This window comes from Pseudonaja textilis, chromosome 2 (genome assembly GCF_049901715.1).
Source record: "Pseudonaja textilis isolate UNSWEBS1 chromosome 2, rPseTex1.2, whole genome shotgun sequence".
NCBI lineage: Eukaryota > Metazoa > Chordata > Lepidosauria > Squamata > Elapidae > Pseudonaja > Pseudonaja textilis.
The window spans coordinates 184,175,771-184,192,562 of NC_141991.1; the positions used below are offsets into that span (position 1 = coordinate 184,175,771).

The 16,792-nt window shown below is 35.4% G+C and overlaps 1 protein-coding gene across 3 annotated transcripts in view; it reads left to right on the plus strand.

Annotated features, from left to right (window-relative positions):
- The window catches only part of BNC2 (basonuclin zinc finger protein 2), a 431,708-nt gene that overhangs the window by 188,656 nt on the left and 226,260 nt on the right, over positions 1-16,792 (plus strand). The window lies entirely within an intron of this gene.

The window sequence follows — 16,792 nt, forward strand, 5'->3', positions numbered from 1 at the left end:
CAACATAAAGCTAGTTGTTGCCCAAACTGTTTAAAATAATGGATAGGAAATCAGGATTTAATTAAAGCATAACACATAAATAAATCTTGTGCTTCCCAACCACATCTATTTGATCAGATAACTGCTTTTATCAGTTTTATTTCTTTCAATATTTGATCACAGCAAACATAGCTGTTTCAGATGGAAATGTGGTATAATCTAAAGTTAGCTAAGTTAAAAATGGTGAAAAGCTGGCTTTTATTTAGATAGTTAAACTTTTGCATGATTAGTGGGAATATTACATGTTCAAATATAAGAATGGCTGTAAGATTTTTGATAGAATATTTTCCTCTTATTTATGTTCAATCTCTGGCAATTAATCCTCATTATTTGTTTAGTTAATAATATTAAATTCCACTTTAATTTGATAGATTCCACCACAGGAATGTTTAAGACATTTATTGAAAAAAAGGAATGAATGAGGAATACTCTGATATTTTTATGAAATATATTATGATATTTCTAAGGGATGTCCTGATGTTGCTTTCTATTCTGCCTTAGATATATTGGAGTTCAAATTCAAATATCCATAATATTTAGATGAGATGCTGCTTACTGTAATTATTTAACTATTCTGGCTATAATGGAATTTTCATAGTAATTATTTGGAAAATATATTACCCCTAATAGATTCTAGCCATTATGAGTTTGCCAGCCAATTCAACAATCAACATATTTCTTTCACAAACCAACCTCAGGTACATTTTTTCTTAAGATTATTTAACTTTCCACATAATCATTGTGAATGAATGTCATCTTTATACACTCCATGCTAAGAATGAGAGTACTATATATTAGGTATTTTTGTATGCAAATAGTATAGGTACAAAGTAAGCATGGAAATTCTTACTGGTATTTGTTCTATAATTCTGAAAATTAAAAACTATTCTTCAAAATAAATATGTATAGATAGACAGATATATTCAATGAAGGTACTGCTGTTTTTAGACATAATGAGTGAAAAAATAGCCAGCTATGCAAATCTAATAAATAAACTCTTAGTATATCTTTTTATCCCAGAAATTTTAAAAGGGACTGAGTAGGAAAAGTGCAAAGTGTACAAAAATCCATTTTGGTATCAGCAAGACATAATTTAGAGGTGACATTGCAGATTTTTTAAAAATTCTAGAAAAAAATTATTTTTACATAATTACGTATATCTCATAATGTGCAAAAGGTTTATGTGTATCTATCCCTGATTTATGGATTTGTCAAATGAATAAAAAAGATTTTAAAACAGACATTACTCCCTCTTTGTGCCTATGTGTAAAAAGGGTTTTTTTAAAAAATGGAGCTTTGCTTTGGCAAAAAGTAAAGAATGCTATAGTAAATGTTTAATTATATTTCTTTAATATAAAAATTTAACCTAAAAGTAACCCAAAGGAAGGGTTGCACTGCTTTTTCAGATCTGGAATATTCAAATTCACTCCCAATGGCATTCTTATTTCTCCTGAAAAGAGATCTCTCTCTCTTCCTAGAAGTAGCTGGTTTTAGATACTCCAGATCTCTCCAATCAGTGGTATCAGCATTCTTTCATCAGCTCTTTTAAAATTTCAAACTTGTTCAGAAGATTACTGCCTTAGATACTGCAGTGTTTCTCATTTTGATTCTGTTTATTGAATGAACCATAAGATTCTCTACCCAAAAGAACCAGGCAATGCTTGAATGATTCTGATTTTCAAATATAGGCCCTAGGATTCAGTTGGAAGGGAAAAAAACCCAAGTGTGTTTTTTTCACACACACACACACACACATTCTGAAATGTTAACTAGTCAACAATAACCAAAGAAAGAGTACATATTGAGTACACACCTACTTTTCTCTAAAAACAAGAAAAGTTTGTTGAGTACAATTAACCTTGCCGTCATTGTATTAGTGCTCTGTGTGTGCGTGTGTGTGTGTGTGTGTGTGTGTGTGTGTGTGTGTGTGTGAGAGAGAGAGAGAGAGAGAGAGAGAGAGAGATGCATGGCTTTTGTTTTTTCTTCTTTCACAAGAGCCAAAAAGTTTCCTGCCGCTCTTTTTCTAGCTATTGACAAATGGTTGCCAGATGTGAGATCTTTGCAGTGCTCTCTTCTCTCAGCAAACCTGCAGTGATGGGATACTTGATTCTCCCCTGCCCATTTTATCTGCTTTCCACATCTGCCAGGGACACACAAGCAATATATTCCTACATGAGAGTTTAAAGCTTACTCATACTCCTTTTCTACATCCCATCCCCACCAATCCAGATTTTCTATATAAAACAGGTAAAACTTTTTTTTGAGAGAGATGGACCCCTGCAGATCTCCAGCATTGTGGGGAAAAATAGTTCTTTTAATCATATGCATCTAAGATAAGTTTTGTTTGATTTAATTTAATTTTACTTTTTTGTTATTTTAATATATGCATAACATATTAATAATATACGCCTCTAGATAATGAGCTGAGCTCATTCCATTTTAGTTTACTTTATATGTTATTGTAGAAGTATCTAATGTAATGTAACTCGGTTTGTATGTAGAAGTATCTAATGTAATGTAACTCGGTTTGTATGCCTATCAGACTTATCAAAACACACTTAACTCTTGCAAACGTAGCACGTTTATTAATAAGTTCCTTTTCTTATGATCACACTTGGGATGTGTTCATTAAGTGGCCACATCCCATGACCGAACACAATTTTATCATGTTTGTTAAATTAATCACTATTGGCATTAAGCAATTCTCATGGTCATTAAATGAATCACACAGTTGTTAAGTGAATCTCTAACTTTTCCAATTGACTTTGCTTGCCGGAAACAATCTGTGAAGATTCATGAAATCATGATCACGTAATTGCAAGACACCATCATCATTGCAAGCACAAGCTGGTTGCAAAGTGCCTCAGTTGTGATCACATGATTGTGCGGAATGGTGCAACATGGGTCACTTTTTCTGAGGTAAACTTCAAACTGTCGTTAAACAGTTAAACTAATGGATACAAGTTAAGGACTAGCTGTATTGATGAAATTACAATAAAAGCTTAGCCAAACTGAAACAATATCAAAAATGTCTAAACATTGATGAGTAGAATAAACACTTCCCTACTTTAAAATAGAAGGTTTTTTTATTGCTATTGTTCCAAAAGATGATTATTTTTAGCAATGTGAGTGGCTGTATTCCCTTAAACCTTATATAATAATAAATAGCGAGACACAGAATTGGAAGGAAAAAGGGAATTGTTTATATCGATAGTTTTACCATTCAATTTATACACACACACACACACATTAAAATTACGTTTTATTTTTAGTCTGTTCGGTAGGGTGGCCTCTGGATTTTTCTATTAAGTTTGGCTGAGCAAAACTGTCTTTGATTTTCAGCCAGGTTTTAGAGAAGAGTTAGAGGAGGTATATCTTAAGTTTTATATAAATACATGTTTTTGCATTTTCTTCTCTGCTGTAAAATTATGGTTTGATAAATATTTTTGTGTGTTTTTAAGCTTCAGATCAGTTTTATTTTTACATAAATAAGATATACAATTCATAAAAATATTAAAAAAAAACAATAAAAAAGCAACAGTAAAGATGGGGAGAAAATATTCTTGTCATTTTAAAAACTTCAGGATAGGCAGGCAAGAGAGCAAGTGTAGGATAGCATAGTATCAGGTATTTGATTGATTTTTTTTTATTATCATTATTGTTGGGTGAATGAGTGCCATTTGGAATAGATGTTCCACGTATTATATTGTTTCATGCAGGTGCCAAGAACATAGAAAGAATCCCAATATGCACCTGGGACTGTTTCTCTTTCAGCAGTAGCCCCTTCAGAATAAGATAACACACTGTAAATTCCCTAGAGTATAAATCATAGCTGGATCATTCAATGTTTATGTGCAGGAATGGTGAATTATTGAAGTCACAAGTCTGTGATTTGCAGACGAGCAGCCCATTCTGAAATCACTTTTCCTTTCTAAGCACACAGCGGATGCTGTGATAAAAAGTAGAATTATTTGAAGGTCAACAACGACGTTTGGCTGTGTGCTCCCTCTGGAAGTGTGAAGTCCCTGTCCCACAAGGAAATAGCTCCTTCCTATTCAAAACACTTCACATAATATGGCCCTAATAAAGCAATTTTGGGTTTCTCATGCTTCCCTACACTTCGTGCCATTGCGACTCAGGGAGTCAGTGAGAGACACAAAACAGTGGGAGTGTCATCCGGAACCAGCACCTAGGGAATGTCCTTCAGAGGACAACTTGTCACAAGCCGTCAAAGAATCGAGTGGCTTTGTGGTCTCTGAACATCTGGCAGCACTGCACAGGAAGCTGGGGGTGTATGTCATTAATTGTGATGAAATAATTTAAACCATCAGGAATAAATGAGGCTGTTAAGTGAAGTTCATATTCCATTTGCTGTGCACATGTGCCAAGCAGCTTGTGTGCATTTTACAGATGGGGGGGTGGGGGGTGGGGTGTTATTAGCTTGTGACCAGAAGTGAAATGGATAGAGTAAATGGAATGCACTTATAGTGTAATAACGTTTTGCAGAATTGTACAAGAGCAATGTTAAAAAATGCAGGGCGTTTTTGTCTAAAAAGTTTGGCATAAAAGTGAGGTGTTAAGGAAGCATTTCCCCTTTCTTGCTATGCTTTGAATTAAGAAGCTTGCATGCCATCTATCAAGATATATATCACATGTTAAAGCTTAAGTATACATTATCTAAGTTGAATGTGTGTGTTCCACTAGACATATATGCATCAGGGAAGAACTGCAGACAAGTCCAGTAGAATATATGAACTAACAAATGCATCTGCTAAGATTTTTAAAAGCAGTGATAGTATCCAGCCCACCTGAAAGCATTTGCTAGGGATATTGGGGGTGAATGGGGAATCTCATGGCCTGCCCCTCATTATATGCACATGTGTGTTTTCTGAAGTGGTCTAGTTCAAGAAAAAAAAACAACTTCCCTTGTGTTATGTGTAAATGAAGTTCAATCCCAGATGACTTCTGATACTTTCAGTTGAAATTGTAAGCTGTTTCAAAAAGCTAATATCACACTTGACACCAAGTAAATAAAACTGCTATTTCTGTTGACTGATCTCTGATAATCCTGTAATGTCATCTTGCAACATGTGAGCGTATCACTCTTGTCTTTTAGTACAGGATATTTATATATCTTCTCAAATACCTCATTATGAACAATTTTTCCTTCTTCTACGACTTGTTGCTGAATGTTTACTATTTCAAATTTAATGAGCTTACTACACTGGTGGCTTGATGCACTCAAAGATAATCAGTTCTCTATTGAGTCACCTCTGCATGGTTTTGTCTTGTAAAATATTTGGTAGGTTTCTTTCTGTTTGTGCCTTTTAAATAAGATTGCACCTCCTAAATTAGAAACAATGCATTTTGGTTTTCACTGATTTCCTGAATCTTTTCCATGAGCAGCTTTTACTTTTTTTTCATTATTTTATCTCTGGCAGGGATCTTGTATAATAGTTTATAAAAATAACTCTAGAAATGATGGTACTCCTTCACGACTCCTAACTATTGCACTAAAAAATCTATCAGTGTGCCCTCCCAATTATTTCTAAAGAATAATATTTTTTCTACAGACATTTTAAATGTATCCAGAATGGAAAAAAAAAAATAAGAGTTTTAAAGTGCATTAAGAAGTTAATGCTGGGATTGCTGATTCTATGGAAAGATCAATTAAATCTCAAAATAAAAATGGCTTTAATTTGAAATAAGAGAAGATGATCGAAGTCCACATTTAGGATTAATATGACGGAAAGACAGAAATGAGAAATGGGTGAAATTATTATCTTTGACCATTATTTTCTCTCTCTTCTGGACTCAAAGTATCTGTCTCTGGTTTACTTTTTTACTGTCTTATCTGCTTTGGGAGAAACAGGATCTTGGGAATGGAACAGTCAGCAGAAATACTTGAATACAAGCCTAGGTTTATATCTATTTCAATTCAATTCAGAATACAACTAGAAGGGACCTTGGAGATCGTTCAGTCCAACTCCCTGCCAAATAGAGACTATACAAGTGGATGTCTAGTTTCTTCTTAAAAACCACCAGCGATGGGGGATGCACAACTTCCGAAAGCCAGCTGTTCCACTGGTTAATTGTCCTCACTATTAGGAAGTTTCTCCTTAATTCCAGGTTGCTTTTTAAAAATTACTTTCCATCCATTGTTTCTTCTCCTTTGGTACTTTAGAAAATATCCCCTCTTCTCAAACACTGGAATATTGCTATCAAATCAACTAGTCCTTCTTTTCATCAGACCAGCCATACCCAGTTTCTGCAACAGTTCTTCATATGTTTTAATCATCTTAGTTGCTCTTCTCTGCCCTTTTTCCAAAGTCTCAACATCTTTTTGTCATGTTGTAAGCCAGCATAAGTGCAGACTACCCACCACTCTTGCTAAAGCTAGTATCTACACTAGGTTGTACAATACTAAATAGCAGATGTGATTTCCAATAATTTTTAGACTTCTCCTTGCGGTGACTTCTTCAATTTTGGATAGTTTTGCGTTCAAGGATCAGGCAGGTGAGTGAGAAGGAGGCACCTGATTCATCTGGGAGAGACAGAAATGGCTGTTTTGCAAGTGGCTGCTGACAATCATTTGCTGACACAAAGATTGTATTTTTTTTGTTTGGGTTTTTTTTTTGCCCTTTGTGAGTGCAAAATAATATGTGTTCAGGACATGGGTGGGAACCTGGGGAACTGACAGCTGCTGTCAAACAAAGAATTCAGCGTAGGTTTTCCTTCCATGTTTTCTTTTCCCTTATGGCACTTCGTAATGAAGAACAGAGCATTACTTTATGTGCTACTAAGTGGATCAGAAATGGAGACAAACTTCTTCGTTGTAGTTAAATACTGAGTTTGGGGCTAGATTTTACATTTTAGAATGATTTAGATCTAATTCTCTATATCAGGGGTGTCAAACTCACAGCCCATGGGCCGGATGCGTTACACACTGGCCACACCCCACCCACAGTTCAGTGATGGGGGAAAGTAGCGATATGTCATGTGACAATAATGTGATGCCGCGGGTTTGACACCCCTGCTCTATATTATATAGTTACAAGTAGTCCTCAATTGATTATCCAATTGGCAACATTTCTATCATGGTCATTAAATGAGCTATGCCCGATTTGATGACTTTTTTGTTCTTGTAGTCACTGTGGTGGATAAGCGAATCCAGTTTCCTCCATTCACTTTGCAGATCACAAATAGCAATCATGTGACCCCGGGACATTGTAACAACCATTGTGAATTTATACTGGTTGCCAAGCACCTTGTGATAACCTGGCACAAAGGCAACACAGTCAAATAAGCAAGAAATGTTTCTTTAATACCTCCAACTTTGCTCCCAATGTCCAGGTTACCTTCAGCTGGAGAAAAAACTCTCCCAAGAACAGTCTTTAAGTGGAGGAAATTCAGTCTGAAAACAAAGTACATACAAACTGTAAATAAAAAAAAAACCACACAAACCACACTGCAGTAATTAACTTGACAGGGCAGGAGAAGGAATTGCAGACTTGAAAGCCCAGCAAAACACACACAGTTGGGAAGAGGCCAGGAATCCAGATAAGTCTCGACAACCACTTTGCTGTGTGCAGCTTCACTTTTTAAATACTGTGTTCGCAGCTGCAGCTAATGAAGAGAATCAGGGCCCTTTCCTCCCCTGTAAGCCATGCAACTCATGTTGCTCCCTTTTCCATTCCTCCCTGTGTGTCCTAGGATGAAGAGGGGGTAGGCCTGGGTCTTCCTCCGAATTCCCTCTCCCTTGCTCTACCTCTCTCCTGCTCTGCCCAGCCGGCCTTTGCCCTTCCCCAGTTTCTTCCACAGCCAACGGAGCCACACTCCCACTCCCTGTCAGCTGCTCGGCCTCCCCCTCCAAATCAGATTCCAACAGGGGCATGACACACCTGGGTTTTGATCACATGACCTGGAGGACACGGCAGTAGTTACAAGTGCCACGGCAGTAGTTACAAGCATGAGGACCAATTGCAAACAGCTTTTTTAACCACCATCGTAATTTGAAATGGTCATTAAATGAATGGACATCAATGGAGGATCACCTGTAACATAAGGAGAATCTCAGTAGTTTACAGATGAAAAGTAATATATAAATGTAATTATTTTCATTTCATACATCACTAGATGTCTGTAGAGATCCTCAGTCATCCAGGTCACGGTTGGCCCAAAGGTGTTTTTTCAGGAGGCAACTGGACTTTTTGTTTTGTTTTTTGAAAACGTTTCGCTTCTCATCCAAGAAGCTTCTTCAGCTCTGACTGGATAGTGACATACATCACTAGGTATCCATTAACTAAAACCAATGATAGCAGGAGGCATTAAGAGGGAAAAAGCATTAGGCAGATCCAAATTATTCTACACAGTTATATACAGTAAATGCAATGTAAATGTATGGCTGAATTGTTGAATTGTATGATTCAACCATACAATGACAATGCTACTGCCCAAAACATAATGTTAATAGAAGGCTTACTTAGGGCTGCCAGAATAGAGGTGCAGAAATCCACATGAATATGGATGATAGCAAAGACTAGTTCTTGTATTCTTTGTTGCCATCTAGTGATCGTCCTGATCGTTGCAGGTGCCCAACAAACATAAGAAAAACATTTTATTGAATTAGTATCATCTTAACTTAATCTTAATATTATTATTTAAGAACTTAAACCATTGCACTGTTAATATGCAATATTCCACCTCTTTACTTCAAAGTTCTTGTAAATATCTGATATCTTCCTTAACAATACTCATTGCCTATCTTTAAAAAGTACTGTAGATTTAGAATAATTGCACACATGCTTTAGTGTTAGTAGTAATTCAACTTTTAAATTTGGTTTTTGAAAATGGCAGTAAGATGACCTAAAATATTAACAATACTATTAGTTTAAAGGTTTAATGGGTATTTTAAAATTGAATTATCTCAAAATGTATCTTTATCTTAATAAATAATGAGCAAAACGGTTCTTGTGTTGCAAATCTTCCTAATATGCCAGACTTGAAACATGTAGAATTTTGATAAAAAGAATTTAGTATTACTAATTATTGTAATGAGTTCAAAAACTACTATCTTACAATTTTTTCCAATTCATATTTTTATTGGAATAAAGGATTAAAAATCATTGGTAAAAATATAGGAATACTTTTATATAAAAATATTTTGTATCCCCAAACAACACATAAATAATTAAGTAGCAAAGCTGAATTAACCTACTGTATTATATAAATCACAACAAAATACCCCAAACATAACAAAACATGTTGCTTTTACTTTTCAATGCTGTCCTAAGTCTATGTATTAGTGTACTGCAATGTCCCAAATGAACAGAAAAGAAAAATAAACCCCACCCTTATAATGTAATAAACTAGAATTCTTATGCAAACTAAGGAGAGTTCCTTTGATGTTCAAAGAGATTGTTGTTATAGCTACCCATCAAGAGAATCATTGGCTGGGACATTAAAACACACATATATACAAAGGAATAGATAACACTTTGGATGTTATTAACTTTCATCTGGGACAACACCACACAATAAAAAAAATACAGCTCATGCAAGTTAGAATTACCACATCTGGGTTGCAAAAATCTCATGACCACCAGATGGCAGCAAAGAGATACAAAAATCTTTTGCTCTTTGCTCCCATTACCTATCTACAGAACTCTATATAACTAACTGGAAATATTTTGCTCATTTACGGTAGTTATCGACGTACGCCCACAATTGTGCCCAAAGTTTCTTTTATTAAGTGAGATATTTGTTAAGTGAATTTTGCCCCATTTTATAACCTTTTTTTCCTCAGTTGTTAAGTGAACCACTGCTGTCGATAAGTTAGTAACCTGGTTGTTAAGTGAATCTGGCTTCCTCATTGACTTTGCTCATCAGAAAGTCAAAAAAAGGAGATCATGTGACCCCGAGATCATGTGACCCCGCGATCATGTGACGACCACTTCAATGGTCATAATATGAAATACCTGCCAAGCATCTGAATTTTGGTCACAGGATCATGGGGATGGGTGAAACTGTGAAAATCGGTCATAAGTTACTTTTTTCAGTGCCGTTGTAACTTTGAACAGTCCCTAAATGAACAGCCTGCATTTGTTGGTCTTCGGTTGATACTGACATACACAGCATCCTCCTTCATTCCCTCTTCCCCCAATCCTGTGAGATCGGTTGCTGAGAAGTATGTATCCGGCCCAAAGGCAGCTTCATAGACTTGAGCTTTGGTCTTTGTTACCCAACGCATTATAGAACATTGTATTTGAAGTAGCAGCTATGAAAGTCTTGTGGGATTGCTCTGAAAGGACTCCAGATGATAATCATGATAATGATGATGACGATGATGGTGGTGGTGATATCCATTCAATCATTTCTGATTCTTGGAAATTCTGTGGGCTAGATCTTCCGATCTTGCACTACTTTGTTTTTATACACTCTGGCTGGTATCAGCTTTGAAGATGCTATTCTGTCCTAGGCTTCCCCCAAAAGCACTAAACAGACTCTTTTCCCCGACCAAACACCTTTTATTAAACAAATATGAATTTCTTGCATTAACATTCAGCCAATGGCCTGGCAAACGGTCTTTCGAGGGTATAATTAGGAGCTCAAACCTTATCTATCTTGGAAAGCTGCCCGGTAAATATTTCCAAACGCAGTGCTGACAAGGAAGGGCTTAGCACAGAGTCTCTAGGATGCACAGACAGATCTTCACAATGATGGAACGAACGAATGAATTGTTTCCTGAAAAAGGCCCCTCTCCTTTTGCTCCTCTTTTAATTCTGATGGGAGGGGCCATACATTGTCCACCTGTGGCCTTACTCCCACGTCGAGCCTGAGTTCGTAATTGTTCTTTCCTTTTGGCAGCTCTGCACATGCACAGGCTGGGAACCGGTTCCAGCTGCTTCCCCACCTCACTGCTGTCTGAGCCTGAAGGCAGCTGATGACTGCCAGCCTGCCCTGACGCCATCTCTGCCTCTGACACAGATCCCTCGTCCAAGTCTTCCTCAGTCTCCAGGACTGGCCCAGGTTCCTCCCCAACCTCCTCGCTGTCCGACTCTGCTGCCAGCTCCGCCAGCCGCCACAACAGATACATCCAGATATACATAAAAATAATTATCATCCATCTTAAGTCAACAAAGAACTTAAGTCCATTCTCATCAGTGATAAAGTTAATGAGAACAGGCAGGTTATTTTTTTTTGTATGCTCAGAAATAATTTCTGAAAGCAAAAGAAATTAAATCAGTAATCCAACCTTTGGAGGCCAATTAGCAACAGTTCTTAAGAAGTGATGTTTGTGTGCCTAGCTGAACTTAATTTCTTAGTCAGCCTTTCCCTATCTGGGAAGCTGAAAGCTCTGCTGATAACTTATCATACCTTGGAATTGGAGTCCAGGATGTGAGAAGGTTTTCAGGAGTGTGATTTATATAATGTTAAAAGTGCTGGGGTCATTAGGATAAACAAAAACCCTTTCTTTGATCCTAATTAATCACATATATAGACACGCAGACACAACCCAATACTCCAGGCATTGAACAAAACTATCAACACAACTCTTTCAGAGTTGAAAGCCTTGAAACCTAGTCCTTTCTTCTTGTGTCTCATTCTGTTGTTAGTACAATCTTCTAGTATTTGTTTTAATTGATAGCTGTTGTTTCTGACTTGGTTGGTGTATATATTTTTTTCATTCTTGAAACCAAGCAGGCTTGAAATAAAGAAAAATGTAATATTGTCACTTCCAAAAATGATTTTAGGACAAACACAAGCAGCACATAATAACAAGATAATAAACATTCCCTGCATTCATTATCAAGCATTTTTACAACTGAGCATCCAGTTTCTATGTATAGAATGATAATAGTTTGATTTGTGCTCCATAAATTTATCTAATTCTTATTAAATATCCTCTAGGCTAATGGCCCTCTCCATATCTTATGTGGATGTTTAAGAGGTACATTGCTCAGAACCTTCCGCATCATTATTTCAAGAGCATGCAGTATTTAAAGACTAGCATATTTTCTATAGAAATTTGAGCCTTGCCATTTCTGATAATACCTTTGTAATAAAAAGAAGGTATATGGTATGAAGAATCTATTTTTCCATGATCCTCTGTGAAAACATATACTATTTATTCCGAGACTTTCCAAGACACTTAAAAAAAAAAAAAAACTACCTACAGTAACTATCAAGAGGTGCTACTCTTAACTTTCAGAATTCAAAGGTCTATGCGATTGCTCCATGTTTTGGAGGTGGTGGTAACCAAGTATTGCAAAGGAAGAAGAGGGGTGAGGCATGTTAGAAATGTTTGTGGTTATCTTACTATTTTAATTGGTACGATGGCCCCCAAAAAAGAAAAAGAACAAAAAGAAGGTAACAGTCATACAACGGGCAGATGAAACAACATCAAAGTTTGTGAGCTGAGTGCCCTGAGGTAATGTACAGCTAAATTCTTTAATGTATTCACTTGGCATAACTACAGAATCTGTGTGCAAAACCACACAGGCTCATATCTGCTTGTTCGTGGTGCTATTTTGCTTATCTAGCAGGAATGGGAAGTGTGTTGGGTTCTAAAGGTGTTTATTGCAGACTCTTTTTCTGTTTCGAGCAAAGGCAAAATAAAGTGAAGAGACTTTTCATATCTTCTCTCATATGGAATGATGGAAGAGAAGCAGTAGACTAGGAAATCGTGTTGTATATGTGGAGAGAAAGGGGCAGTTGCCCACAAGTCACCAAATGTGCTGGGCGGGGCAGATCTATGCATTCTTCACAGAGGATTTTTCCTGTTTAGCCTGGAGCCCCTGGAATATTATCTGTTGGGTTGGGTTGTCTTTATTAATTACAAACCGAAAAGAAAGACAAGAAGATAACTATTTTCTTTGGATTTACGGGATAATATTTGTATAGTTTCAGAAGTAACTTTGTCAGTTATTGATACCATCAATAATTTTTCACTTATTTGTATGAATGAATGAGTGAGTGAGTGAATGTATGTTTGTGTGCGTGTATAAGAATATATGAATGAATGGAGTGAATCTATATAATATTCTTATTTTTATGACTTAAAAATCTGTAATGTCAGTTTTGATTAGCTGTCTTATTCTGAATCAGTTTTCACATCCAAATTCTGATTAATGCTACCAATTGCAACATAAATAAATGTTCAGTTTATACAATAACTTTTGGAAAAGTGTACAAATATTTCTAAAAGATAAAAGTCATTTAGTAATTTTATTAATATAATCATTTTCATGTTTTCTTTTTTCATTTACTTGTAAATTAATAATTCATTCTGCATCACATACCATGGAACATATTCTTAAAATTATGTTTATCAAGACTGGAGTTTTGAAAATGTATACCCTATACTTACGCTATAGATACTGTAATAAGAGAACTATCAAAAGTACTTTAAAATATTATGCTATAACCTCATAGTAAACAGGAACTCTGCCTAATTTCTAATTCAATTAGTGACCACAACTATTTTTAATCTTTTTTTATCTAGAAAATAATACAAGTATACTGGGTCATATTTTTTCCATTTTACCCACATACTGATAAGTTACCTAAAACTATTTTATTCTAAGCCTGAATAGGACATTTGCTTGGAGTTAAACGCCATGCAAACAATAAGCTTTACTCCTACAAAGATAACTATAGTAGGTGAACCTAAAGGTGATAAGTAATTTTGGGGAAACATACAGTGGATGCTTCTGAATAAGCTGGAATTTCCCACTGTAGCAAAGCAATACAAAAGAATTTTCATACCATGATAGATGCATGTCAGTCCAGGGCTGCTGTTTCAAAGCTAAGCTTTTACAAGCTTAAGAAAATTAAACTTCTTTTCCCTTTACCCTCCTTTGTAAAGATGTTTTGCTCACTTCCGTGACACTGGGATGTTAAAACTAGTCTGGAGGTGATATGATAGCACACCTTTCCTTCCCTTTACCTGATTTTGAATCCAGACCAGTCTGCTCACTAATACTGAATTCAAGTTGAAGGACCCCAGTTCTTCAGTGACCTGAACAGGCCAAGCTCCCCATATTAACGATTCTTGTTCTTATATAGTTCATTCTTTCTGAATATCATCAGTTGTGGGTGTGAGAGAGGTGTGTTTCATATTCTGACATTTTCCATGATGAGGGCAATTGCATATATTTTTTTCCCTCAACTTATTTGTAGCATACAGTATTCTGTTGACTGATAAATCTTCCAAAACATTAAAGCACTCTCCATCTCATTTAAAATAACAAGGTAAATAATTTTAACTTTATTTACAGTTAAATAAGCAGTGTGTTTTTATTTCGTTCCTGTGAATATTTTGATGAATTGTAAAATGAATACTGCATTCAAAATTAACTTCTACCGGCTGTGTTCTTATACTTATGTTACCTGGTTTAGCGAAATTGGGAACAACTTGGCCTTCTACTAATTTAAGTTTTAACGTATTCCTTTCATCACTGAAAGGTCATAATTATTTTTTTTAATAGACTAAAGATACCTGGAAGCTGTATGTAAGACCATGAATGAATATCATAGTGAAGATCTGTAAAATGGCATGTTCTACCCCACTGATTTAAAATAAGATTTAACTGTATACCTGTATTTGCGTTGAGAGAAAAAGAAGGGCTGAAAGACTGAATGGTATTTATAACTGAAATCTTCATTATCTTGATATATTAATAGCAAGTATTTGGACAGTTCTAAACAGCTTATGATGGAAACTTCAAGATAAACTTTGTTATAAAATTTGGCTTAAGTATGAGCAAACTGTGGAGTTTGTGCTTCTGGCATTTCTGAGTTTCATTCCCTAACATCCCACAATTGAACCAAGAAGCCAATTTTAATCTTCTACTAAAGCTTTGGGTAATTAATCTGCTCATTAGCTCAATTAAAGCTTGCAGCCGTATTTTTCAACCACTCAGTGCTTAAAGAAGGAATCTTTTGGTGGTAAAGCTTTATTGAACTTTTTAAAAATTCCAGTACAAGTGGTTATCTAATTTCTGTGGTAAAGACAAGCATGTCTGTTTGTGTATTTGCTATTTCTACAATCCAGAAACAGAATATTGGCATTCATATAAGCGTAACTTGAAATTATTTTGAAAGAACTATATATTTAAGCTATTTTTTCATCACTTCTTATGAATGAAGTATGACTATGAGTTGCCATGGGCGAATAGGCGGCAATATAAATTCAATAAATAAATAATAATAGCAGAAAATGTTTTTTTCTGTTTCATATTCATGAACCATTATATTTTCATATAGAGGCAGAGCATGTATTAAAATCCCATTTTTCTACTATAGAAAAAAATTGTGCCAAAAGTATGCATGTCTAGAGCTAATTAATATAATAAGCACAGACCAAATTTAAAAATGTATTAATTGACCCCATTCTATTTATCAGTTTATCATTTATCAGTTGAGAAAACACGCTTGATCTAAATTCTCCATCAGACAAGGAAAAATTCCTCTTTCTACGACAGTCTGCTATTGTGTTCTAGATGTATTTTGGAGCTTCACACTTGGTACAACCATGTTGTGCATTTTTTCATGAATATTGATGGGAGTGCCAACACACATGATTTTCCATGTTCACTCCTTAGTTATTAAATTATCTAAATAGTATAGCTCCTGTTTAGGACAGAATATCTAAGAAAGAAGTCTTGTGGTTTTTTTTTTAAATTTAAACACAACCCATTGTGTTCAATAATTGTTACTCCCAAGGTGGTAAGCACAGTGTCCTGAGAAATAAGTGCTGTTGCAATCCACTAGCACTTCTGAGTGAGCCATGACTTTTCACTCCATGTATCATAATTGTTGAGCATTTAGTTACATGTATATTAAAAGCTAAGCAAGATTAGGAACACATTTCTTTTCAACATTGTAAAATCATACCATATATTTGGCTAAGAGGAACGATTGCTCTGTTAGTTTGTAGGACTGTAAAATGTATAACATTCCCATTACAGTTGCTGATATCTGTTGGAATAAACATTTTTCATATGGACACAAGCTATTTGGAAGAAAATACAGTTGAGTCTTATAGCTGTTCTGCGAAGCCATTACATGCTTCAGTTGCAGTTTGTTGAAAAAGTCACTGAATAAACTGCAGCTTGTTTTATCTAACGTTTTTCTGTCTCTTCTATTTGGAAGTTATACAAAGTAATTTTAGACACTAAAAGACCGACACACAACATATTTATTTTTCCCAGCCTGGATTCAGCACGCCTTTGAGCAAAAAAGGGGTTTTAAATCTGCGTGTTGCTAGACCTTTCCTTCCAATTCTTTTTAATAAAAGACCCAATTTTCTCTGCAACTAGAAGTAAGAAAAATATTAATAATTGACAATTAGCAATGAACAATTTCTACCTCTCATTCTTCCCTTTTCAGATCTATTCCATTTGAAGTTCTATTTTCAGGTTGTTTTTAAAAGTACTTAAGAAAACGTGTAGATAAAATGTTAGATATTTTGTATTCAACATTTGTTTCTAAACGATCTATAGTTAGGCTGAACAAATGGCCAGAACTATTGGTAACAAAAACTATTTGGATATTATTAGACAATATTAGAGCAAATAAATCAATAAGGAAATCCAAAAGAAGTAACTCTGGACTAGATATTTGAGAATAGGAAAAATGGGTGGATAATTGAAAAGAAATAAAATTTATTTATTTATTTAGAAAATTGATATGGCTGCCCTCCCTCACTGCGTAGGGTCTCCTGCTTAAGCAGAAGGTTGGATTAGAAGAT